Raw genomic sequence first — 27,356 nt, forward strand, 5'->3', positions numbered from 1 at the left:
CCCCAATCCCTCAGTGGCCCAGCCGAAAGAGAAAAAAGCCTACAGTCTCACTTTCAAACATCTCACTTGAGCCAGGATGTTACTCCAATCAGGAAAAAAGTTTCTCTTGGTATCATGCATGCTTCATGTCATTTCTCACGGATGTTTCCCTCTTTGTTTCCTTCTTTCAGCTTCCTACTTGTGTACAAGTTAGTTTACAGGTAATGGCTGAGTTATACTCTTTGAAATGTCAACTTCTATGGTTTTTACAACTCAGCTGTCTGATTGTTATCCTTAAAAGGTCAGGTTTTTTTCACCTGAATATTTTAAAATTCCATTTAAACACAAAAGAAGTTTCATTACAAATTATCATAAACTTAATAACCATTAGTAAAAAACAAATCATCAAATAAAAATGCAAAATAAGGACTACCATCTTACATAAAACCCTTAACATTTAGCAAAGTAGAAATAAATGAATTAAACACCAAGGAAAAAAATATTTTTGTTGGCTATTTCTTTCTGGGGACAAGGTAGGAGTTGAGGGTGTTGAGATAGTTTTCAAGCCTTTAGAGAGTGATCTTATTTACCTTTCATTTTGAGTAATTTAATTCATTGAGACTTTAACGCTTTTCCATTTTGGCACATATGTCCTGACACAGAAAACTTCAAATGTCAATTAAATTGTATAATATTTTACAGTTTTTTCATTTTTTTCATTTGTTTCTATAGAGCATAAATTGACTCCTTTTATATGGAAGCTTCTTCCTGATTGTGAAATTCCAGTTCTCTGATATTCTCCCTTGACTTTCCACTGTTTGGGGACCACTTTGTAATGGCAGAGCCAGTAAGGACTGTGCCTGTTCTCTTACTAAATACAAGTGTGGTGTAGGAAGAAACAGTAAAGAAAGACACAGATAAAGGGAGTTAGCAACAAAAAACAAGCCCAAAAACTCATAGTTAATTTCTTTTTAAAAAATAGTATTTTATTTTTTTCTCAATTACATGTAAAAACAACTTTCAACATCTGTTTTTTTTTAAAATTTTGAGTGCCAGATTCTCTCCTTCCTTCCTCTTTGCCCTCCTTAAAATGGTAAGCAATATGATATAGGATGTACATGTGCAATCATGTAAAACATATTTCTATATTTGTCATTTTGTGAAAGAAAATTTGAACCAAAAAAAATAATATGCTTTGGTCTGCATTCAGACTCCATCAGTTCTTTCTCTAGAGGCAGTTTTCATCATGAGTCCTTTGGAATTCTCTTAGATCACTGTATTGCTGAGAAGAGCTAAGACATTCACAGCTGATCAACATACAACTTTTTTATTACTGCGTAATGTTCTCCAGGCTCTACTTACTTCACTCTGCATCAGTTCATATAAATTTTTCCAAGCTTTTCTGATCATCCTGCTCATCATGTCTTATAGCACCATATTTAATTTCTAAAAAGTTATTATGGTAGAATATATTTATAACTTTTTATTTTTTCAAAGAAAGTCTTCATACATCTCAATTATATTACAAAGCTGATTCTTTGATGTGTTGAAGTAGATCTCTAACTTGATGGAATGAGAGAACAGACATCTCTAAAACAAGCAACATAACTCCTTACAGCAAGCCCCTTAGGGCAGAGACTTTATATGTTTGGCACAATTATGCTGATTGCGTAGCAGTGCTATATAAATATTTAATGATAGCACCTCCCACGCTTAAGCCTGGCTTGTCTAGTCATCCCAACTTATCACATCCAAAGTCAGAACCCAACGTGTATTGTGCACTAGTCATCTGTGAGGTGATGCCAGTTTATAAGATTCATTTATATGTGGGTTGTTTGTCTTCATACCATCCTCTTTGGGGTTAGGTATAAAACATTGAGCAAAGAAGATTATCTCTTCCTGTCAGCATCTCTGCGCTGTAGAAAAACAATGGATCATTCTCACTACTGCCTAAACCCATATTAGAGGAGGATTTAAAAACCCTTCTTCTTAAAGGTTTAGTCTAAAAAAGTGACCCCCCCCCCTTTTTTCAGATTAGTTATTACTTCCATTTGCATTTATCCAGAAGAAATAAAGACATGAATTTTAAGATCATATCTTTTTTTTAAAGGTCATATCTCTTAATATCAGTAGTGTAATGGAGATCAGGTTAACCTTGGAGTCTGGAAGTTCCAGCTTCAAGTCCTACCTGTGAAATATATGGTTTTGTGACATTCAGGAAGACATTTAACTTCCATGCGTCTCAGGCACTTCTAAGATCAGAAGTTATTGATGAGTTGCTAGTCTATGTCCATAGGAAGGGTTTCTACCTGGGAAGTTCCCTGTACAATGAAATCATAGCTCTAGATCCTCTCCCCAACAAAATCATCTGATTTGTTTTCTTATTCTTTTTTTTTTTGATTGTCATTAACCTAACATTGATTTTGTAACAGATTATCATAGCAGTAATATTCTAACGGACCCCTAGGTGAAGCAGGGAACAGAGCATTAGACTTTAAATCAGAAAGAGCTGAATTCGAATCCTGCCTCAGGCACTTTCACTTTGACCCTGGGCAAGTTACTTCACTTCTTTCCATCTGAGTTTTCTCAATTGTAAAATGTAAATAGAGTCACGCTTACTTCCCAGGGTTGTGAGGGTCGAATGAGATAATGTAGGCAAAATACTTTAAAAATCTTAAAAAGCTGTCTAAATGCTAGCTAGCTATTATTACTTTTCTGAAATTTAATACTGCAATAAACCTAAACATCCAAAACTTTTTAAAATAAAGAACAACTCAAGTCAGATGTGTTCAGGATGGTCACCGAATAAAGATTGGCACTGCGCCAATTCTGATGCTAGTACCAGTTTCTGCTTTGATGCTTCTCTCCTTTGGCCTGTGGATTCTCCCTTTCTGCATAACACTGTGTATACCACCTGTGAAAGAAGTGCATATGTGTGTCCGATATTTCATATCTATGGATTTTTAAAACTAGAACAAACCCCCTTGATATTCAAGACAAATATATAATCAAAAAAGAATTTCTGTTTCAGGGAGTTTGTTTTTAATTTCTTGCTTACTTTTCTAAATGCCATATAAATGTCACCTAATTCCCAGACTATCCTGTTGACTTAGACAGGAAGCAAAGTCTATTATCGTCCTTTTTAGCAAAATGATTGGTCCAGGGTGCTTCAGCACATTAGGGAAAGTCTATAAAAAGGAACCAGGGCTCCTGGTTCCCAGACAGACTTTGTTCAGTAGAGCAGGGTACCTTTGGAAATTCTGTGGTTATTTTCTCCAGATGGCTGGTTTAACTAATTTATAGCCATGTGGATATGTGTTTGTACCCAAAATGACAGTTTAAATGTTATATTTAAAGATTATGAGAAGATAATAGGAAGAAGAATTTCGAATAGTTCTCATTCCCCCTGAAGCCACTGATCTTTTCATATATTTCTGCTTCTGTACACCAAGATCAAGTTTATATCATGGCTAAGCAATCTGAGTTTTCATGCATACATAAGGAAGTGTATATGGAGAGTTTATTTTTAACCTTAATAATCCTAATTCATTAGCTTAACTTTAAACAGTTGAAAGTACCATGTGAAAGCCTAGTTTTTGAAAAGTATTTTCAAAATAATTGAGATATGTTAACCCCTGCAGAATTATGGTGCAAATATTAAACATGCACTTAATAATTTTTAAAAGATATGATTTTATATATATATATATATATATATATATATATATATATATATATATATATATACATATACACATGTAGTCATTATTCCAGTGGGAAGAAATTCTTGGCCTGTGGAACATAAAAGAGAAGCAATGTGATAGAGAAGACAGAGCACTGGTCTTGGAGTCATGAGAGCTGGAATCATGTCCTGCCTTTGACACATATTAGCTGTGTGATCCTAAGACAAATCATTTTATGTCCCAGGGTGATTGGCAACTCTGTAAAATTCTAAGTTAGAGAATTTCTGATCTGCATTAGTGGAAGAAGTTTTAGCATAGGGCATTATCTACCATGATTAATCACCAGTCCAGGAAAAAAAAATTGAACATGAAAATTTTAGAAATGAGCAACATGACTTTCAGATGATAGCATCTCATGGCTTCTATGATCCAGGGCAAAGTGGGGGGGGTGGGGGGAAATGTACTATAACCACTTGGGACAACTGGATCCTTTTCAGAAACATTTCTCTAAAACCATACCCTCATGTTCTTCAGCAAAACCCATTAAATTTGACATCACCTTTGTGCAGTATGAATTCTTTGATGTGCTTGAGGTCTCTGGGGGATAATACTACCTGATTGCACTGCTTTGGAATTTCTCTCTCTTCTCCACCATGATCCAAAAATCTCATTATTGGGGAAACCTCATCATCCTGCAAGATCGAATCAGTCATTATACTCACACCTCATCACTACCTTCTGCCCCTCTGATTCCCATTTGACTGCACACTACTTTGACACTTCCCTGGCATTTCCACGGTGTCCTATGTCTTCCTTCCCCACCTCCTTCAGTTTTGTGTGTGTGTGTGTGTGTGTGTGTGTGTGTGTGTGTGTGCGTGTGTGTGTGCGTGCTTTGTCTTCCCTTATTAGACTATAAGCTCTTTGAAGGCAAGAACTCTCTTTTTCATATGTGTATCCCCAGTACAGTACCTGGAACACAGTAGGTGTTTAATATATATTTACTATTGACTGTTTAAATATTAAGCAACAGATTTTCCCGTCACTATGATACCATTTCCGGAATCTTAGATGGAGATGTAGCTCAATATGTCAGCAACATGTTACCTCCTCTAGAGAATGAATCAACCACACCCATTTCAATGAAAGCTATGGTTCAATGACAATTCTTACTGTGATTTACTCATACTTAGAGTTATTTTTGCTACATTAGGATTGTGCCTAAATATAGTTTAGCATCTGATCTAAGCCTTATTCAGAGGCTCAGCCCTAGAGGAGAAGATCTTCTAGCACTACATTTTAAAAAGATTATCACACTGGGCATGCTCAGACATAGATCTTAGTTATCCCTGGTAAAGTTTCTAGCTTGTGAAAATATTGATTCAGATAATAAAGCTGACTCAATGAAATTGACTCAAATGATGCATATGTGGGTGTAGGTATGTCTATGAGAGTATACTTTCATATATTTGCATATAAGTAATTGCCATTTATACTTGAAGTTACTGCTCTTTATTTTATAGTCATATAATGTTGTTGAAAAGTCTCTGTTGAAAAGTCAATTAGTATCCAATTATAGGATCCTAGTTCTAAAGCTGGAAGGAACTCACATCTCATCTAGTCAACTCTTATATTGTATACGTGAGGAAACTGAGGCCCAGAGAGGTGATATCATTTGTCCAAGGTCACATAAATAGCAGAAATGGGATTTGAATGATGGGACCCTTGGCATGCTGAATCCCACTAAATGAAGCACAACTTTTTGTTGAGGGAGATATTTAATCCACATAAGTAAGTACATGAATTTAGGGGGGAATTTCTCAGTACAAGTACAGAAATGCAATACAATAACTTCTGTAGTTTGGAAATATGATCATTAACAATAACCTTAAAGATACAAGACACACATATATTCTTGGCTAAAAGATGGCAATGAATGACCTTTCTTGGACCCAGTCATGCAAGAAATAACGAATAGAGCTTGGACAAAAATCCAAGTCTCTTAACTCAATCCACTGCCTCTAAATCATTTTTTTTTTAATCTATCACTCTTTCCTAAGACAGTCTAGATAGAACAAACCAGAAAAAGTCAACAAAACAAGTTGCCTCTATTAATTGTGCTGCAATAAATTGTCATTGATATTAGGCACAGAGGAAATTAATTATAAATAATGTTTATTTAGACGCTTCTATGTACTGGACACACAGAGCTTGTGGGAAATGCAAAGCAAATGAGACATAACATAGACCTGCCCTTTAGTAGCTTAAAATGCAGTAAGAGAGAAATCTGCCTCCAAATTGGGTAAAGGAGTGCATTTCAAGCATGGTGGACAGTCTTCAAAATAAAGCTACAGATCTGGTAGCATTTGACAAGTTTTCCTGTAGGAATAATTTCTTGGAGGTTAAGTCAAGATTTGCATGTATGCCCTGCCCCCCCCCATGTATACGCACATATCTATATGCATATATGTACATATATGCTTATATGTGCACATGCACACATGTGTGTTGTGTGTGTGTTTGCTGTTTTCTGGACTTTCCCCTCTTAGGAATTAGGTCAGAATTGTTTTTTTTTTTTTAAACAAGAAACACATCTATTGTCTCACTGACACTCCATTTTTTCTATTTCTGTGGTCCAGTTGCACCAAAGGCAGGTGGCAAGGACAGGACGATGTACTTGAGAAGAGTAAACATGCGTTCTTCATTTGTTGTTTTGAGATGTGAAACAGCTGCTCTGCCTAAACCCACTTGGTTCACCATGTAGAGTGAGAATGTAGCATCTGTTCTAACAAGCATGAAGACTTGGCTGTCCATCCAGTAGCTTGAAGTTGGGGTGATGTGACTGGGGAAAAATGATCACAGGGGGAAAGCCCAAAGTGAAAAATCACAGATGCCGCAACATGCGAGTTACAGGACTGTAGAAAGTTAAAAGAAAGTAGAGAATGGGGAGATGACCGAAGCCAGTGCTGTAGTATAGGCTAAAAAAATAGTACTGGTGTTTGTTCTATGGCGGGTTTTATAAGCTGGATTAGATATTTCCCACTTATTAAAGTCTTAGCCTCTGGTTTGAGTAGTCTCTCATTTTTCCACTTAGTCTCACTGTTTATTTCCTGGTTTTCATAAGATTACAAAACACATTACTTTTAGACTTTTCCAAGTTAGGAATTCAGATTTTCTGACATAAAATATCTTCCTATCTTTTAGTATATCTTATAATTTCTCACATTATGAAATTTGATTTGAGGTCATTTGACCTCAGAAATCCTGCCTAGAAGTCTTTCTGTGAGGCTGATTTAGCATAAAGGAGAAAGTCTTCATTTGGAAAACCTCCTAACTTGTGCATTGCTTCATTTTTAAGTGATATTATACTACACAAGTGTACACATGCACACATATGCAGAGATGTGCATGCAAATATCCATATTTATACTACTTAGTAAAGGACTATTGCATGCTTCTAATGTCAGACTAAAGTGGGGCAGGAGAAGATGAATAAGGATTTATAAAGTGCCTACTACATACCAAGTAGTATGCTAAACACTTTTTACATATGATCTCATTTTAAAAAGCCTAATCTGAACTTTACCTCACAGAACTATGTGTATGTATGTCTTCAAATGAATAGTATTGTTTTTTCAAAAATCACAGATGGGTCTTTGAAAGGTAATGTAGCCCATATTTCTACTGCTATCTTTAAAAGTACTAAAATTTTAGCCTTTTTTTGTAATGTGGACCCCCTCTTGGAGTCCAGTAAAGCCTTTGAATCTCAGAATAATGTTTTTAAGTTCATAAAATAAAATATATAGGATTACAAAGGAAACTAATTATGTTAAATTGCAGCTATCAAAATATATTTAAAAACAAACACAACTTCACATATCCCAGGTTGAGTCCTTAGCTAAGGTACTTTCTAGCAATAACATCTTATCCCCTTCTACCTCTGATCCTATGAACTCTTTCTAACAAGAGTAATTTAAAATTTACCAAATGTCTTTTATTGTCTCCTTTGATCCTCATGACAATTCCTTGAGGTAGGTAGTTACTATAGTGTCATCAACACCCTATTGGAAGATAAAGAAACAGAAGCTCAGAAAAACTAAATAATTTGTTCCTGATGACACAATTAATAAATGTCAGAGGAGGATTTTAAATCCAGATCCCTCCTGAGGCCAAGGCCAGCCCTCTTTCTATTATACCACACTACCTATAGGATAAGACCATCATTAATTAGATCCTGAATGAATTGTCTTTATTATTTCATTAATTATAATAGTGAACATTTGTGTGTTATAAAACCCTAGAGATTTACAGTCATTTCTGGTAATTATAGAAAATTTTATTTCTTTCTCTTCTGAATAGCACATTGCTTAAAAATAAAAGTTGCTGCTAGTCATAAGCATAACAATGCCTTGCATAGACAATAAATGTTTATTGAATTGAATTTGGGGTACAGATTTTACTTTGAAAATGATAAGAAAACACACCATCCACCTGATGGACTTAGAATGCATTATGAGACATATTTCCACATACGATCAACATGAGAATTCATTTTGCTGGACTACGTATATTATGAGGTCTTTATTGTTTAGTCAATCAGTAAACATATTTTAAATGCCTACTTTGTGCCAGGCACTGTGCTAAGCACCTGGAACACACAAAAAAGCAAAAGACAGTCTCTGCCCTCAAGGAACTTACAGTCTGATAGAGGAGACTTTTTTTTAATTCAATGAAGAAAGCAGTGGCAGACAAAGATAATAAATACTTGCAAAATTAAACAATTAAAAAAATAACATCAAACATCATACATACTTCTTTATCATAGTCAGTCTTAGTAAGTCATGTCAGAGTTGTTTAGTGCAACCCTCAGGCACCCCTCAGTTGGACCATTTGCTTGATTATTTCAGGGGTTGGAACATGGATACTACTAGCAAGGAGAGCACCAAGCGACCCAGACAAGTCAATTTTCCACACTAGCATTGTATTCTACCCAGATCATTTTTCTTTTAGTAAAACTGTAGAGGACTATTCCCTGGGCTGAGTTAACCTTTCTCTCCAGCATCCCGAAGCCTGCCCTACAATTTACATGTCCCCTGGCTTGCAGGCTCTAGAACTTAAGGTATCCCATGACCGTGAGCTGAGCAGAGAATGAAAGAAATCGTGTAACTGTCATCTCTTTCTGGTTAAATGAGCAGTTCAGCGATTTGGGGAGATAAACATTACCCTTAGCACAGCTCTCCCTGCAAACACACATAGACACATAATTGGTCTATTGTCACTGAAAACTTTTCCAGTTACATAATGTTAGGTTATATTGCCAGCACATCAGTGCCCTCTAATTACTTTACAAGTTTAACTCTAAAGGATAGTACTCAAAATTTTAAATCATTCTTTAAACAACTTGTGAGAGTTGTGGCTTGTTGTTGGTGGTGGTTGGGTTTTTTTCCCATCTTGAGAAATTTTGCTAGGTATTCACATTTTACCAATGTAAAAGAGTTTTGAAGATTGTTAATCATTCTTTAAACAACTTGTGAGAGTTGTGGCTTGTTGTTGCTGGTGGTTGGGTTTTTTTCCCATCTTGAGAAATTTTGCTAGGTATTCACATTTTACCAATGTAAAAGAGTTTTGAAGATTGTTACATCAGATCCTAGGAGGAAGTATGCTCTAGTGGTAAGAGGACTGATGAGGAGTCAGTAGAGCAGACCTGAGTTTGGATCTTGTCTCTGCCGAGTACGACTGTGATGACCCATGGCTAGTCATTCAGACTCTCTTGGTCCCAATTCTTCATCTGTAAAATGATGGGATGGGGAAATTGAAAACTCTGATAGAAAAATCACTCTTTGACTCAGCAATACCATTTCTGGGAACAGAGGTCAAAGACAAAGGGAAGATCCCATATATCTGAAAATAGTCAAAACTGAAAACAAAGTGGGAACCCATTGATTTGGAAATGACCAGACAAATTGCAATATATGAATGTAATGGAATAATATTGAGTTAGAAGAAACAGGGAGGAATTCAGAGAAACTTGGGAAGGCTTGTATAAATTGATGACATACACAGTGACAACAGTAATTTTTTTAAAGCAACTCTAAAAGAAATCAAAACTCAGAGCGACACTAATAAAATATACCTCTGGCATCTTGGCAGCAAGGTGGACTACAGGCACAGAATAAAACATAATCTGTCATACACAGTCAAATATATATTTGTTTAACTCTGCTCTGAAGAAAGAAGAGTTCTTTTGGGTGGGAGTGGGATATGGTTTTGAGAAGTAATGAAATAAAATGCTCAATAAAACACTTAGAGAAAAACAATAAAATTGGGACCTTGAGCCTTCTGTCTAAGATTTTATTCTGTGACTTTCTCAGTGATCATGGATCAGTGAATCCTATTCAAGGATAGGCCTCAGTTCCACACCCATTAAAAAGATGAGGTTGGGCTATCTGACCTCTCAGGTCTCTTTGAGCTGTAGAATCCTGTGAATAGAGTAATCGGTTCCAAAATACACGTAATATATTCACTCTGCGTAAGGTACTGTTTAAAGTGATGGGAATAAAAGCATAAATGAGATAGTCCTTGTCTGCTAGGAGTTTACAATCAAGTTCAATATATTAATCTAAAATTTCAGTATTTAAAGATTTGCTTTTATCTCTATAGATGCTTCCCATTTTAGAAGATCTTAAGTTGCTGTGGCTAAAAAATTTACTGCTTAGTGGCCAGTGGGTGACTTTCCAGTGATGAGGCTCTGCTTAGCTAGGCCGCTTTTCTGACTTTTGCTGAAAGCATCATCAGCTAACTGCCTGAATTTGATCGCCTTTGAAAACCTGGGGTCAGGCAGGCAGTAAGCAAGTGTGTGCTGTGTGCTTGTTAGGCCAAGCACTGAGTTAAGAGCTGGAGATGCAAAGAAAAACAAAAATGGCATCCCCGCCCTCAAGGAGTTCACACAATCTTGGTCTTAAATAAAGAGAGAAAATTTGCTTCCCACCCTTCTTTGTAGAAGTGTAAGACTGTAGGTGCTGAGTATGACATACTATCAGACTTTGTTGATATGTAAGTTTTACTGAATAGCTTTTCTCCCTCCCTTATTTTTTTTATTATGAAGGATACTGCTAGGGGAAGGGGGAAGAGAGAGAGAGAGAGAGAGAGAGAGAGAGAGAGAGAGAGAGAGACACACAGAGGAGAGAGAGAGGAGAGAGAGACAGACAGAAGAGAGAGGCAGACAGACAGAGAGAGGAGAGAGAGAAAGAGAGAGGAGAGAGAGCAAGAGAGACAGACAGAGAGACAGAGAGGGGAGAGAGAGAGAGCGAGAGCAAGAGAGACAGACAGAGAGAGAGGAGAGAGACAGACAGAGAGAGAGGAGAGAGACAGACAGAGAGAGAGGGGAGAGAGAGAGAGCGAGAGCAAGAGAGACAGACAGAGAGAGAGGAGAGAGACAGACAGAGAAAGAGACAGACAGACAGAGAGAGAGATTCCTGTATATAGCTGCTGATGAATTCTAACCTTGCATTTTTCTTTAGGACAAGTACAAAGCCCTATCAGTTTGGCCCACTTTTTTGCCTGATTGCTTTTCAATCACATTTCCCATCTCATTGATTCTTGTTGCTAATTGAGGAACATTTCTCTGTTCCTTGGAGAAACAAGTAATTTCCTCCTGATTCATTATTTTTTCTCTCTTTTTCACATTAGTACCTGGCTTTACTGTAGGTTTGCAGCCCTTCCAAGAGATGGAGCTGTTAAGGGCCCCCTCCCCACCCCCCTGATGGAGGCTGCTGCTCAGACCTTGACTGGACTAGAGTTTGCCAGTTCTACTCCTGACGAGCTGTGTGGCCATGAGCAAGTCATAGCTCTCTGTCATCAATCTCTTTGAACTATTAAGTCACTAATCTCTCTGACCTCATTTTTCTTATTTGTAAAATGAGGGTACCAATTCTTTTACTACTTTATGAGGTTCTGAGAAAAATGCTTTGAAAACCCTAAAATACAGCAAAAAATGTGAATTTAACAAATTTAACCTGGTCGCTGGACCAGCATCTCACATTCAGTGAAATGACAATATTTATAAATGATTCTTCAGACTCCTCTTTAATGTGAAGAAGCAGTATTACCTGATTCACCCAGGGGTGTGCTGATGCTCACTGTAACAGGCTTGGTGAGTGCTGATCATTAAATGCTCAGTGTGAACGTTTATAACTCAGAAATGAGCAAACGCTACAAATCAAGAATTGACTTACCCTTTTGTTGAATTCTAGAAAGTGAGGAAGATATGTTAATGGTGCATTTCAAACTGAAAAGTGTGTCATGGGTAGATTTTGTTTTTCTTTTGAAGAACTTCAGTCCCTCAGGCTCCCAACCTAGGAGTCATCCTGGATTCCTCCCTGTCTCTCTCACCACCCCCACATCCAGTCTGTTGCCAAGACCTGCCAATTTCACCTTTGCAGTGCCTCTCTAAACATACACCTCCTTCTCTGCTTTAACACTGCCACCATTCAGGTGCAAGCCTTCATCACCTCAAGCCTAGATTGTTTCGATAGCCTCGAGTCTCTCCTCACTCTTATCCATTCTCCAGCCACCAGTGATTTTCCTAAAAGACAAGTCAGGTCATGTCACCCTCCCACCCTTGCCCCCTTAACTCAGTAAACTCCAATGGCTTCCTATTGCCTCCAGGATCAAATACAAAATCCTGTGCTTTGCATTCAAAGTCCTGCATAGTCTCACCTTCTTCTACTTTTCCAGTCTTCTTACACCTTACTGCCCAACACATACTCTTGATCTAATGATATTGGACTCCTGGCTGTTCCACAAACAAGATACCCCACCTCCCAGGTCTGGGCATTCATTCTGGCTGTCCCTCATATCTGGAACACTCACTCTCCCTCTTCTGCTCTGACTGTTGGCCCCCCTAGCTATTAAAATACCACCTTATACAGGAAGCCTTTCTGCTAATTATTTTTTGTTTATCCTGTATGTAGCTTTCTTGATGTATATTTGTTTGCAAGGTTATCTTCCCCAATAGATGGTAAGCTCCTTGAGGGCAATGACTTTCTTTTGCCTCTTTTTTTGTATCCTCCAGCACTTTTAGCACAGAGTAAGCACTTCATGTTTATTGATTGAATTATTGATCGGGCTAGTGGATGAATATTTGCCAGCACACTCCTGGTTCTCTTTATCTGACAATATCAGCTATTCAGAACACAGCCAGGTCGAAAGGGTTCATTCAGTGCTCACTTTGTGCCAGGCAGTGTGCTAAGCCAAAATCCAATTGGAAAGCAAACTAGATTTCTGACTAGCCAAGAGAGAGGCAACCAAATTCATGTGATAAAACTTGTGAAATTCATGTTAAGTCATTGTTCAGTCACGTCTGACTCTTCATGACCCCATTTGGAGTTTTCTTGACCAAGATACTAGAGTGGTATGCCATTTCCTTCTCCAGCTTGTTTTACAGATAAGGAAACTGAGGCCAGCAGGGTTAAGTGACTATATAGCCAATAAGGGAATTTGTTTTGCTTTATTGATTTAAACTTTATTTTAGACAAGATTCCAATAAATTTGCTCATCTGCTTATTAGGACTACTAGAAATTGGAAACAGGAAATCTGACAGAGCACTGGGGATGTGTGGAGAGAATGGTGATTGCTTAGAGACAAGCTTAGTGAAAGGAATAAAAAGTCGAAAGCTAAGAAGCAGGGAAGGACACCAAAACTATAAAAAAACTAAGAACATGCACATGCTCACATTTGGCTCTGCCTTTACTATTTCTGTGACCTCTGAGAGGTCGAGCCATCTTGCTGGGCCCCATTTCCTCATTTATAAATGAGAGCAGTGGATTAGGTAGAGTTGTCAAACAGGCAGGGACATGCTGCCCATAACACTAGGAATGTGGCCTGAACCAGACTAAAATGCAATTGGAAAATGTTTAACAAAATAAATAAAAACACAGTGTACATAGTGTTAATCTGTGGTTTTCTATCAATCTGTAGCCTGCAGAAATCCTTCTGTATAGTTTAGTGGCCTCACTTCTACTTGAGTTTGACTCCACTGAATTAGATCAGAGGTATCAGTGACTTGCAGGGTACAACAGCTCTGGGAAGTACCTCCTGAATCAGATTAAAATATAATTGGGAAATGTTTATGAAATAAAAATGCAGCATCGATAATGCTGATTTGTGAGTTTCACAGTCAACATGTGGCCAGCAGGGGTTCGTTTCTATTTGAGTTTTATACCACTAGATTATATGATAAAAAAATTAATAATAATGACAACATTTATATAGTGTTTACCATGTTCCAGGCACTGTGCTAAGTGCTTCACAGTTATCATATCATTTGATCCTCATGATAGAAGATAAGTGATACTGTTGTCCCCATTTTACAGTTCAAGAAACCGAGGCAAACAAAGGTTAGGTCACTTGCCCAGGGTCACACAGTTTAGTAAGTGACTGAGGCTGAATTTGAACTCAAGTCTTCCTCCAGGCCCAGCACTCTATCCACTGTGCCACTAGCTGTCTCTCTTCCTTTCTAGTTCTAAAACTATAATCTTCAGAACTCAAAAAATCATTTTACCTAGGACTAGATAGCCCTACACACTTCAGTAATACCCCACCACACTCCCAAGTGAGTCAGCAAAGTATTGTAATTGAGGTTCTTATTGATCATGAAGTCTTAAAATCTTAGAGCTGCTGGCAAAGTTAGAGGTCACCTAGACTAGTAGCATTAAACTCAAATATAAGCAGATCCTTGCTGACCTCAGATTGGCCTAGAAAACCACAAATTAACATTCTCTGTGAAGTTTCAATCCAAATACCTACATTGTCATCTCTATAAAAATCTTGGTGAAAATATTTCATTTAATTTTTGGTCTTAATGAGAATATGAAAATCTTTTGCCCACAGTTTTCTATAGCAGCCTATTACTTCACAGTCATAGAACTGCTTAGGAAGTGTGTTAAGATTTTTGTGTCTGCTATGTGTTAGTTTTAAAACCATTTGGTTTGGAGGACACTCACTTTAAAAATTCTCCTCAAACAAGGTGCTCCTCACAAAAGTCCTACTCCAGTGCCTCATCATGGTGTGAAAATGAACCTGGTCCCTCAAAGGCTGTTGTGTGGGATACAGCGACCCTTACTCAAATTAAACTCAGGCTTCTCAAGGTAGAAGGCAAAAAGGAATTTATTACAATCTCATGAGAAGGGGCACTTCTCGAGAGCCCATGGGTGGTGTCAGCAAGGGAGTGCACCCGAACGGAGCGGAGTACAGCATTAGATAGTCCCTAATTCGGAAGCCCACTAGCCTCTCTTCCCATTGACTGGGAATCTAGGCATACAGGCTAAGCAGGGGGATCTAACCCAGAGACAAAGAACATGAAAAGAATCGTTGTTCACCAGTGAGGGTTTTTATTACCAAATATGGAACTTAAGGGAAGAATGCTGGGGTAGCTTGGCACAAGGGGTGGTGAAGGGGAAGGGTACACCAGATCACATGATCAGAACTTTGGTGGTTCTTCTCCATCCTGGAGCATTTTATTTGCCTAAGGGGGATACTTGGTTATTTTAGTTTTGGCAGGAAGGGTGGAGGTTTGGGGGAATTGATGCCTGAGGGGTCTTCACTTAACCTGATTTCATTCACTGTGAAAACCGACCATAAAGTGTAGTAGGTTCTGCCATGTTAGAAAGGCTTTTAGTGTTGTCCAGGAGCAGACTCTCTGCTGTCCAAAGACTGCTCCAGCCAAGCACAAAGAGGATCATCACCAAATTTATTTATTTATTTGTTTGTTTTTTTGTTTATTTGTCTCCTATTCATATAATTAAAATTACTTAATTCTAAGATATGTGGTCACAGAGAGAACTTCATTTAACAAAACACTGAGAATCAGCATCAAACAAGGTATAAAACAGTGTGAATACTCATTTAAGGTGACCTCTATCCTGGAAGATATTCTGTACAGAAATCAACCTACTGATGTAAAGGTTTTCCAAATGTTCCTGTTTATAGGGAACAAGAAATTGATTCTATCAAACCTCAGAATTCAGCAAAACCTCTGGTCACAGGATATGACTAGATCATCTTGAAAACATTTTTCTTATCAAGAACTTTTTGTTTTTCATTTTTGGTATGGTCAGAATTTAATATTACTACAATTATTTAAATGTTCTTTTGAATTCTTGCCATTACAGTGCTTTTTTTAAAATAAAGTCTATCTTCATCCTATTAAAAATACCAGAATAATTTCTAAAAGGTAATAATATAGGCACTTTCTATAGTTAAATTATAGGTATGGTTATTTTGAATACATCCATCTAACCAGAAACTTTGGAAAACAAAGTAGATGAAAAACATCCATTGCTCAATTTATGACATACAGCTGGATAGACAACCCATTGAACTAAGTTGGAAAACCAAAACACACATATCTATAGATATATGTAGGAAGGTAAATTTTGGATCGGTGTTAGAGTTAGACCATGACTTAGGGCCAGAGTTGATTAGAATGAAGAGAAGGCTTTGTCACACTTAGAAAATTACATAATAGCACCAATTATGTTAAACATCTCATTGCTTATTAATGTCAGTATTCTCCCAGTGATGCCATATGACTTGAATACTATGGAACAACTAAATTAAAAGTAATTATTAAATTAAAATCAGTTATTATTTTAAAATTTTCAATTCCAATAAGCTCTCAGACTTAGAATTATAAGGGACATTAGACGTTATCTAATCTAATCTCTTCATTTTGAAGATTAGGAAACTGAGACTCAGAATAGTTTAATGACTTATAGGAAGCTGTACAACTGGTAAGTGATGGAGCTAGGATTTGAACCCAGGTCCTCAGATACCAAATTCCAGAACATTAGAATTGCAGATCAGTTTCATTACAATGGAAAGATACCATGTGTGTATAATACCAAAAAAGTGGCACTGCATTTACATAAAGAGAAAATGAAATTTGTGGGGTTTTGTTTTGTTTATCCCAAGTCGTATGGAGCAAAAAACAAACCAAACCAAAAAAAACCCCAAAAAATAAAAAACCCCAGCTATTCTTCCATTTGTATATGAATGCCCCCCTGTGGTGAGCTGGGTAACTACTACAAGGTAAAAAGCTTTGTGAATGGATTCAAATGTCATGGGATTACAGGAGGCCACAGGTTTTCAGTAAAGGTTTGGTAAATGGTCTGTGATAAATTTCACAAGAATCAGCAAGCATTTGTTAAATCCTTGTTATGTGCCAGACACCATTTTGTGCCCAGGAGATACCCAAAAAAGACAAAAAAAAAGGTGTGCCCTTGAGGAGCTCACATTATGATGGAGGAAACAACATACAAACAGCAGTGTAATTTAAGATTTTCTTTGAATGCTCAGAATTACAGAATAGTAGAGACAGAAAAAATGTGGGAGAAGTTGAAAATGAAAAAAAGTGACATCATAGAAACGTTTGAGCTCTAAGTTATCAAAACTGAAGCAAAAGTAGAGTGGAATTTCAAGACTGAAGAGGCTCTTACAAGTCCAACCTAAAATCTAAGGCAGGAATCTTCTCTATAACATGTAACAGCAAGTTTCTATTTGAATATGCCCATCAGTACTTTCACAGTGAGACAGTTTTATTTATAGTCAATTTTACTTGCTAGAATATTCTTTTTTATGTTGATTGGAAATCTGTTTCCACCATTTCCCTATAATTTCTGTCAGTGGTCCTACTGATGTCCTCTGGAGTCACATAAAATAAGTCTAAATCTTTTTCCACACAATGGACCTTTAGATTCTTGTCCCACCCCCCACCCCCCCCCCGCAAACCCCTCATATCTTCCCTATTCGCTGCTACACATTGTCAGTTCCATTCCTCAGATGACATGGATCCTAGGCCCCAGACCACCCTAGTTCACTCTCCACTAAGCACAATGTAGTTTATCTATGACCCTCTTAAAGTGAAACTAAACTCAACATAGTATTCTAAATGTATCTGCTCAAGAACTGTTACATCCCTTGAGGTTAACTTTTATTAATTAGTGAAAAAGATTGTGACATAGTACTTGCATAATAGAATTTTTTACCCTAGTTGAAGGACTTTACATGAACTTCTGTTGAATTTCATCTTATTTACTTTGGTAGATCTTTACAGTATTTCAGTTTATTTTAAAATCTTAATTATGTCACCTAGTGCTGGGCCTGCAGTCAAAAAGACCTGAGTTCAAATGCAGCCTCAAATACTTATCAGCTTTGTGACCCTGGGTAAGTCACTTAACCTCTCTCAGCTTGTTTCTTCAGCTGTAAAAATGGGAATAATAATAGCATCTACCTCCTAGGGTTGTTATGATACGATCATATGTGTAAAGTGTGTAGCAAAGTGCCTGGTATATAATAGGGGCTTAATAAATGCTTGTTTCCTTCTTTCCTACATTTTCCAATTTATGTCATCTACAGCTTTAAGAAGTATGCTTTCTATGTCTTATTATAGGTCATTGATAAACATGTTGAACAGGACCAGGCCAAAGATAGAATCTTGTGACAGTCTTCTAAAGACCTCTTCTTTCCTTGTTGACATCAATTCTTTATTCCATACTCTTTACCTGTGGTTATATAATCAAATATGGATTTTATTGGTTCATCCATCCTACCTCTTACATAAGTTTGTGATCATAGAATCATTAATTAATAGTTAGAAGGAAGCATAGAGGCTGTTGAATCCAAGTCCTTTATTTTATAGATGAGATCCATGGCTGGGTAGGGCCTTTTTGGTGCTAACTGAACTTTCCTCTACTTAGGTAGTATGGAAAGAGTTAGCAGCAGAATCCCCAGTGCAACAAACCATGAAGACCCCCATAGACATGGATGGAAAGAGTCAGAGTTTTGGTAAGTGGTAGCAGAGGGGGAAGCTGAGTCAAAACCAAAAATCCACAGGAGTCAAGGAAGACAAAGTCCATGATTCAGGCTGCAAGAATTAAGCACCAGATAACAAACAAGGAGTTGAGATAGAACAGAAGAGTAGCAATTCAATCAATTCAGCGTGCTGCTGAGACTTCATACTCTTCTGCATCCTGTGTATCTGCCACCTCTGTTAACCTCCACATAATCTTCAGGACAACCAACCTGAATTCCACACAGAGGTATGATGCCTTAAAGCATACCTCTGATGGTCTGATCTAATGAAAACAATTATAATAATATAGAAGGGTCCTAAAAGTTTCTGTGTAATTTTAGGCTATTACTTAATAGCTTAAAGCTTTTGAAGCTACTGAAAAGCTATTTTTTAAAAGACTTTTTAAAAACTTTTAAGTTATTAAAACCTCAAATTGCACTAACATTTTTGGGATACCCTGTATTTTATAAGAAATTTGGCTGATTTGACATGATCATCCTAAGCCCATAATAACTTCTAATTGTCGCTGAACCATCTCCTTTTTAGATGATTTGATCCTAGCATTATACAAACCTTTTCTCTGCGTCACTACTAGAGTGCTGGAGAAAAAGTCAAAACAGCTTTTGGTAAATCATACTGAAAATTTTATATATATTCTATATAATTTAAAAATTTTTTGGTGTAATGTTTAGCAAGAGTTTTAAATTTAGGGTAATTTTCCTGTGTGTATGTATGTGTGTCTATAACATGTGTGTTTATTATTCCAGGGCATCCCAAAAGTCTTAGTGTAGTTTTAAGCTTTTAACATGTATGCATATACACATACATGTACACACACATGCAAATATATACATGTGTATATATTATATATAAGATGTCCCAAAAGTCTTAGTGCAGTTTTAAGCATTTTATATATGTTACACACATGTATATACATGTGTGCATGTGTGTATATAGGATATCCCCCAGAGTTTTAAGTGCAGTTTTAAGTTTTAATAACTTTTTAAAAATTAAGATTTTGAAAAACAAAAAAGCTCCAATAGCTTAAAACTGCACGAAGACTTTGGGATATCCTATATATGCAAATGAATTGTAAGTATAAAATAATAGGCTTTAAGGATTAGATGGGATCTCAGAAAATCTGGGTGTGCAATGGATCTGTGTTAGACTAGAAGTCAGGAAACCTGGGTTCGAGTTGTAGTTGTGGTTGCTGTTCATCCTTCCTTCTTGTAGAGAATCAGTGACATCATGAGGGTGATGTCTTGACTTACACGTGAATTGGACATGAGTGGACTTGAGCTGCCCAAAGTCATCCGCCTCACTCTCTCCTGCAGAGTCATCAAAGTCCAGTGGCAAGGCAAAAAGTTAAGATGCCTGACGATGGTCCAGGATGCAGTGGATGATGGTCTATTTCTTCCACTGATTAACTATATGACCTTGGGAAAAAATCACTAATCCCTCTGGCCATCAGTTTACACATCTGGAAAATGAGGGAGTTCAGCTTCATGATCTTGGAAATCTCTTCTAGGTTAGTGATTCCATAAATTGTTGAATCTTATCCTTACTGCTAATTAGTCATCTGACTTTGCGCAAGTCGTTAAGATTTGTTCTTCAGCAAAGTATATATAGTCAAGACTTGCACAACTTCCTGTGTCACGAAGATTATTATGAAGAATGCATTTTAAGCCCATTAAAATCCTACCTAATTGTGAGTCAATCAATAAGGGCTTCCTGTTGCCATGCACCATGTTTTAGATGTAGTCTAAACATGGCAGAGAACAGTCGCAATTCTCACTTCTGTCTTTCTTTTTGTGTCTGGACCCTTTCTTTCTACATTTGTAGCCTAAGTACAGGTGAGTCTTTTTAGCTGCTGATTATCTTGAATAATGAAAATTGCTCCTGATAATGATATGGAAGATGCGTATAAGCTGCCTCAGTAAAAACTCGTCCTTTATTATGTGTCTATTAATACATGAGACTTCTCTGCAGAGATGGGAGACTGGGTGTGGAATATCGCATATACCATAAGGCTTCATTGGTGTGTATTTTGCTCAATGTTCTTTTTCCTTTTGTTCTGTTACAAAGCATAGCCAATAGGTGGGGGCAGGGGAGGGATATATGTAGAAATGAATGTGTTGATATTGATAAAAAGCTGTAATATCAATAAAAGCTTGATAAAAAACGAGATCAAAAAAGTCAGGTTTTTTTAAATTAAAAGACTATCAAGGAGAAAGAATAGAAACATGTCACTGTGCAAGTTAGTTTGGTCACAAACGCAAGATTAGGAGACACATTGGTTAAATATATGAAGCTGTCAAAAAACTAACAAAAAAAGAGATGCTGATGCTGTCCCCACTATCCTCTGCATCTTTATCCACTCCTGTTGGAGATTTCAAGTGCCCAGCCAAGAAAGATTATTTAGAAGGTGAAGTCTATCAGTTCCTCTGACAGCATTAAAAATTTCTAACATTGCAGATAATACAGAAAGGATGGAAACAGAGGAAATTAAGGAGGAAGAGTGGGTTATAGTTCTTTATAAGGAAGGACAAAGGGAAGAGTAATGCTGCTTCTCTTGTCTCTTGAAAATAGTGTCAAGAATCCAAAAAAAAAGGGAAGGGGGCCTATTTGTACAAAAATATTTATAGTAGCTCTTTCTGTGGGGGCTAAGAATTGAAAGTCAAGGAGATGCCCATCACTTGGTGAGGCTGAACAAACTGTGGCATGTGATGGTAATGGAATATTATTGTGTTGTAAGAAATGACAAGCAGGATGATTACAGAAAAACTCAGATTTACATGAACTGATGCAAAGTGAAGTGAACAGAACCAGGAGAACATTGTACCCAGTAACAGCAATATTGTTCAATGAAGAACTGGAAATGACTTAGCTATTCTCAGCAGCACAATGATCAGAGATAGTTCCAAAGGATTAATGCTGAAGTATACTGTCTGCCTCCAGAGAAAGAACTGATATTGATTGAATACACACTGAAGCATGCTATTTTTCACTTTTTCCTTTTTTTCGCGTTTTCTTGTACAAAATGACTAATATATAATTGCATACATACAAAATAACTAATATGGAAATGTTTTATATAATTGCATACATATAACCTACATCTGATTGCTTACCATCTCAGGGAGAGGGGAGGGGAGGAGAGGGAGGAAAGGAAGGGATAGAATTTGGAACTCCGAACTTTAATAAAAATATTTTTTAAATTAGAAAAAAAGTTTCAAAACAAAACTATAAGATATGTTAAAGGCTGGATTTAGAAAAGTTATAATCATTAAAATTTACATAAAAAACATTCTCCTGGTTAAAAAAAAAAAAAGTTAAACCTTAAAAAAAGAGTGTCAAGGCCTGGTGGGATGAGCACAATACCAGAAGGCACTTGAATAAACAAGCACTGAAATCAGAGAATACCTACAGGTCTGGGCTGTGCCAGTTTCCTAAGGCAGACTCTGAGGTCACATCCCTTGCCAAGAAGCAACCAATCTGTCCCCCTCCAAGGAGAACATTTTCTCTTTGACTGTACAAGGTGTCACTCAAAGCCTTCCGGTCCGTTTTTGGTGTGCTAAGTTTTGACTAATCATATTAAGTAAGTAATTGATGAGGGGAAAAATTAATCCACATTTCAAAGAAGCTGTTCTAATAGTTTCAGGTGTAAAGAAAATGCACAATAGACTCTATCTGGGCAAATGTGACTAAGTGATTGGTGTCAACTTCTGCCTACCAATCGTGGGGGAAACTGTTAATTCAAGGTGATTTAGAAAGAGAATTGTGGGGTGCCAGCTGTGATAGAGGAAACAGCATTGTTTTTTAAATTCAACACTTCCTCTTGGCCCTCTGACTAGAAATATGACTGGCAAAACAATTTTTAGAATGAATTACTTTGAACATTTTAGCTGTATTGTGTATACATTGTTTCATGTATATGAATACACATGAGATTCTAGGGACTTTAGTGCTGTGAATTCCACTTTTGACCCTTCATGTAATGTCAGTTTTCTGTGTGCCATGATCAGGTTTTTTTGTTTTTTTTAAATCAGGCGGTATTTATTAAATATCAGTTAAGATGAGCTCTGTGTTAGGCCTAAGAAGCTGGAAGAGTGACGAGAAATGAAGGTCAGTCTCAAGCAAAATGCTTGCGAGGGCCAAAGTTTGTGTCTTCCCCTTCCACCCCAAGTACCCAGTGTCCTCTAGTTTTCTCTCTATGCAATTAAGCTGTCATGACACAACTCAGAGACCATTTCATTTGATCTTTCTTTTTCTCTTTCTCCTCTTTAATGTCTCTTTCATTACTGGCACCTTCTCTTCTACTTGCAAAATACTCATTTCTCCCTTATGCTAAAAAAATAACCATCCCTTCAAGTTGCAGCTTTATTTCCTTTCCCTTTTAAATTCTTGGAAAGAGACTCTACACTCCTCACCTCCATTTTCTTATCACCCATCCAGTCCTCAGCCTATTGCAGTCTGGTTTCTGAATTCAACGTACTACTGAAAATGCTCTCTTCGAACATCCTCGTAATTGTTAGATTCCCTAAATAAAAGCTATATAGCTTTGACCCAGCTCCACCACTGGTATATGTGTCCCAAAGTGATCAAACAAATAGTCAAAACTCCTAAATGGACAAAAATAAAATTTGTAGCAACTTTTTTTTCGTGATATCCCCAAAATGAAAACTGAACTGATGGATGCCCCTGTCGATTGAAGAATGGTCAAATTAGTTGTGGTATGTGGATATGATAGAACCCTGTGGTGCTGTTGTTAGAAATGAGGAAAGAAATAATTTTGAAGAAACATGGAAAGACTAATATGAACTGATGTTGAATGAAATATGCAGAACAAAAATAAATTTATATTGTAACATAAATATTATAAAAATTAACAATTTTGAAGATTTATAAAATAAGGAAATGAGAAAACCAAGAGAAAAATTTATACAATAACAGTGGAACTGTAAAAACTACCAACTCTGAAAGCTCTAAGAATTATGAAAAGCACAGTAACTATCCATGTTTCCAAAGAACTGATGGTGATACACAATCTATCTCCTGATAGAGTGGTAACATATTTAAAATTATATATCATATAACATAATTCAATATAAAATATTACATATTGTAGGTAATAGTGTATATATACATAATACAGCATATTATATATACTGTGTGTATGACTGTACACACAGTGGACAGAGAGAGAAAGAGAAAAAGAGTAATTTTCAGTCATGTGCAACTTTTCATGACCCTTTTTGAGGTTTTCCTGGCAAAGATAATGGAATGATTTGCCAATTCCTTCTCTAATTCATTTCATGTATGAGGAAACTGAGGCAAACAGGATTAAGCAGCTATGTCGCCAAAGGGGAAATTTGTTTTGCTTTACTAGCAAACTTTGTTTTTACATACTGTCAGCTAGGTTGGTGATGTAGAGAGAGCTCTGGGCTTGGAGTCAGGAAGACCCAAGTTCAAAGGCTGCCTCAGGTGCTTGCTATCTGTGTGAACCTGGTCACATCACTTGACCTCTGTTTTCCTCATTTTCCTCATCTGTAAAATCGGCATCATAATATCCACCTCCCAGAGTTTCTGTGATGACCAAATGAGATAATAATTGTAAAGTGCTTAGCCCAGTGACTGGCATGAAATAATTTATATAAATGTTAACATTATTATATGTATTATATTATTATAATATAATAAATTATACATATTAGCTTTTATATATTTGCATATTATACATATTTGCTTTTCTTGAATCTTATTTTAAAATGAGGTGGGAAGGAGAAAAAATAAATTTCTGTTCATTGAAAAAACTACTCTTTAAAAAATAGATTGGAGGGCACTACAGACGTGGCATGTTGCATGTACTTTCAGACGAGATCACTGTATTATAAGCTTTCTCCTAATTATTTTGCTTTATTAACAGAGAGCTTCCATGGGTTTGGGATAATTTGTAAATGTTTGTAATATTTAAAAAATATATATATCAATAAAACTTTTTTTAAAAATCCAATAACCTTTTCTCCATTCCTTTCCTCTCCTGCCATTTATTCAACATTTGCTCTTGCCAGCTCTGGACCTCCCTTCTATACCTTGGCCTTGAGGTTAGTGTTCTCGTCTAGCTCTCCTGTCTTTCCTCTCTTTCTAGGTCAACTCTGCCAGATTGTTGTATTTCTGCTGTTTTTAACTCTTTGCTGGAAATCTCCATCTGGATGACTTGAGTCACTTCTAAATCTATATGCCTAAAATGGGACTCTTCATCCTCCCCTCTAAAACTGGCCCTTCTTCTCAACTTATCTGTTTCTACACTATTTCATCCTCCAACTCAGCTAGACTCAAAACTCTTCAATTATTTTTGAACTTCAACACTGAAGGAGAAGGAAGAGTCAGTTAGTTGTAAGACCTATTAATTCTTCCTCCGCAGTATTTCATGAGTCTCCTGCTCTCCATTCACGCTGCCACTGCTACGGTTCAGGCCCCTAGTACCTCTCACCTAGACCCTTGTTTCAGCTTCCTAATTGATCTACCTGCCCTTCTACCAGGTTCCTACCTCTTCTATCCATCCTCTGCAAAGTTGTCAAAAATAATCTGACCATATCACTGTCGCATCACTCCAGAGCTTAGTGCAGTGATAATAAATGTTGATTGAATAATTACTCTTTAGGTCAAAAATCTTTAGGAGCTCCATTGTCCCTTTAGGGTAAATTATTAATGTTTTCTTGCCATTTAAGACTCTTAACAGTTTGTCTCCACTCCCTTTCCAGCCTCATTTCTCCTTAGTCCTCTTTTTACATTCTGTTTTCCAGCCAAGCTGGACTACTAGCCGTTCCCAGATTTCATCCACTCGCAATCAGTCATTCAACATGTATTAAGAGCCTACTATGTGCCAGGTACTGTGTTAAGTGCTAGAAATACAAAAAGAGTCATTCATGCACATTGTCCCCCATACCTGACTTGAATACGCTACATTGGTATACTTGTTGAAATGTTTGTTTCCTCAAAGCCTAGTGAAATACAACCCTAACTGTAAGTGATCTCTCCTTTCTCAGACTGTCCTCGCAAATTTTGTCTGACTCTGCTTTACCTTACCACTTTCTACCTTGTTCTTATAAAGGACATACTCCTACATCGTACTATAAGGTCCTGGAAGACAGTGATTGTGTTACCTTTTACCTTTTTTATCCCCAGCAACTAGCACAGTTCCTGACACACATTAGGAGCTTAATAAATGCTTATTGAACTTAAATGAAATGAATAAAGGAATCTGAAACTGAGTCACACAAAATTGTAATTGCTAAAGAATAGTTTAAAGTATAGCCCTTCCTTAGCAAAGGATACTATCAGCTCCTGTTCAAAGGTTTTCATTTATTCTTCATAATGTATTGAATGAAGTCCATATATTTAACTCAGGCATTCAAGGACTCCTCAACCACACAATTCCCCTTAACCTTTTGGAGCCTATTTTTTCATCTCTGAAAGGAGAGAGTTGGAATAAATGGTCTCTGTCGTCACTTCCAGTTCCAAAACTTTTGTCCTAAGATCAAACTAGACCCAACTTACCTTTCTTGCTTTCCTTTCCTCTCTTCCCAAAAGTCAGAATTAAGATCTTAGAACTAGAAGAAAATTTAAAGGTCATCAATTCCAAACCATTCATTGAGCACATGTGGAAACTTAGGCCCAGAGGAGTTGACTCTCTTGCTCAAGCTTACACAGCAGAGCCAGAGCAGTAACTTCTCATCTCCTGACTGCTAGTCCAGTGCCCTTTTCCTTTATACATCATGTTCTCTGTGCTTTAGCCACATGAGACTTTGCTGTTCTTTAACCAAATGTTCTGCTTACTCAACTCGTTGCCTCTGGTTATTGCATTTCTTCTCTCTGGAATACTGTGCTTATATCTCTATGTAACAAAATTCCATCAAGGCACAGCTTCAATCTCCATAAATAATAAATAACTCCTTCATCTGGGTTTCTGCAACATTCTGTTTACAATATTTATATAAAGTGCTCTAGAGCTGGAAGAAACTTTAGAAATCATTGAAGCCAATGTTTTCATTTTTCACAGGAAAAAATTAGATATCATGGAGGTCAAATGGCTTGTCCAAGGTCATACAACTAGTCAGCAAAAGTGCCAGACTTAGATCTTCTTACTCCCAAGTTCAGTCCTCTTTGCATTACACCAGACTTCTGCTTACCTGTGTGCATAAAGTATATGTTTTTCTCCTCTACTGGAATATAAATTGCTTCTTGGTAGAAATTACAGCACTATAGACTTTGACTCTGGAGTTGGAAGAGACCACAAGAATCATCTAGAATATTTAATCTTTGTATCCTGTACAGTTCCTAGCAAGTACTAGAACATAATAAGTCTCCAATAGCTTGGTTTTCTTAAATTTGTGAATGGATGAATGAATAAATGAAGTGAATAGATATAGGATGCCAGTCACAAAGAATAAGTTTTACGGATTCTTATTAGTAGAAGTATCCTTGAGTACCCAAAATATTTTGAGAAGTCCTAATGCAAAGAGTCATGTGAGAATAGGATTTTAATCAGTGCTGGTATACATCTCCTGTCTTTCCTTCCATGTCCCTTATCTCCTCTGCAAAAGAAAAAAATCAAAATATCATTTTATTTAAGCTAATGTTACTTTATGTATGTTAAATTAATGAAAATAATTGAAACAAAAATAAGAATTACCAATAGTCTGAACACCCTCCCCACCCAGAAAATGTTCGAGTCCCAAAAGAGGAAGCCCAATTAACCCAGCTATCTCCAATGGATGGAGTGTGTTGGGGTCTTCCCTGAGGGTTTCTCCCCCATAATCCGTTCCAAAATACATAAAACTAG

The 27,356-nt window shown here is 36.9% G+C and overlaps 1 protein-coding gene and 1 long non-coding RNA gene across 6 annotated transcripts in view; one reads left to right on the top strand and one right to left on the bottom strand.

Moving 5' to 3' along the window:
* FRY (FRY microtubule binding protein) overlaps positions 1 to 27,356 on the top strand; it is a 566,260-nt gene that overhangs the window by 154,624 nt on the left and 384,280 nt on the right. The window lies entirely within an intron of this gene.
* On the bottom strand, positions 8,069 to 26,283 carry LOC140505670 (uncharacterized). The gene is made up of 2 exons (XR_011967602.1): positions 26,072 to 26,283; positions 8,069 to 9,447 (listed from the first exon to the last, which is right to left on the bottom strand). It is a non-coding gene; the product is annotated as an uncharacterized lncRNA (long non-coding RNA).

The sequence above is a fragment of the Notamacropus eugenii genome, chromosome 5 (assembly GCF_028372415.1).
Source record: "Notamacropus eugenii isolate mMacEug1 chromosome 5, mMacEug1.pri_v2, whole genome shotgun sequence".
Taxonomy (NCBI): domain Eukaryota; kingdom Metazoa; phylum Chordata; class Mammalia; order Diprotodontia; family Macropodidae; genus Notamacropus; species Notamacropus eugenii.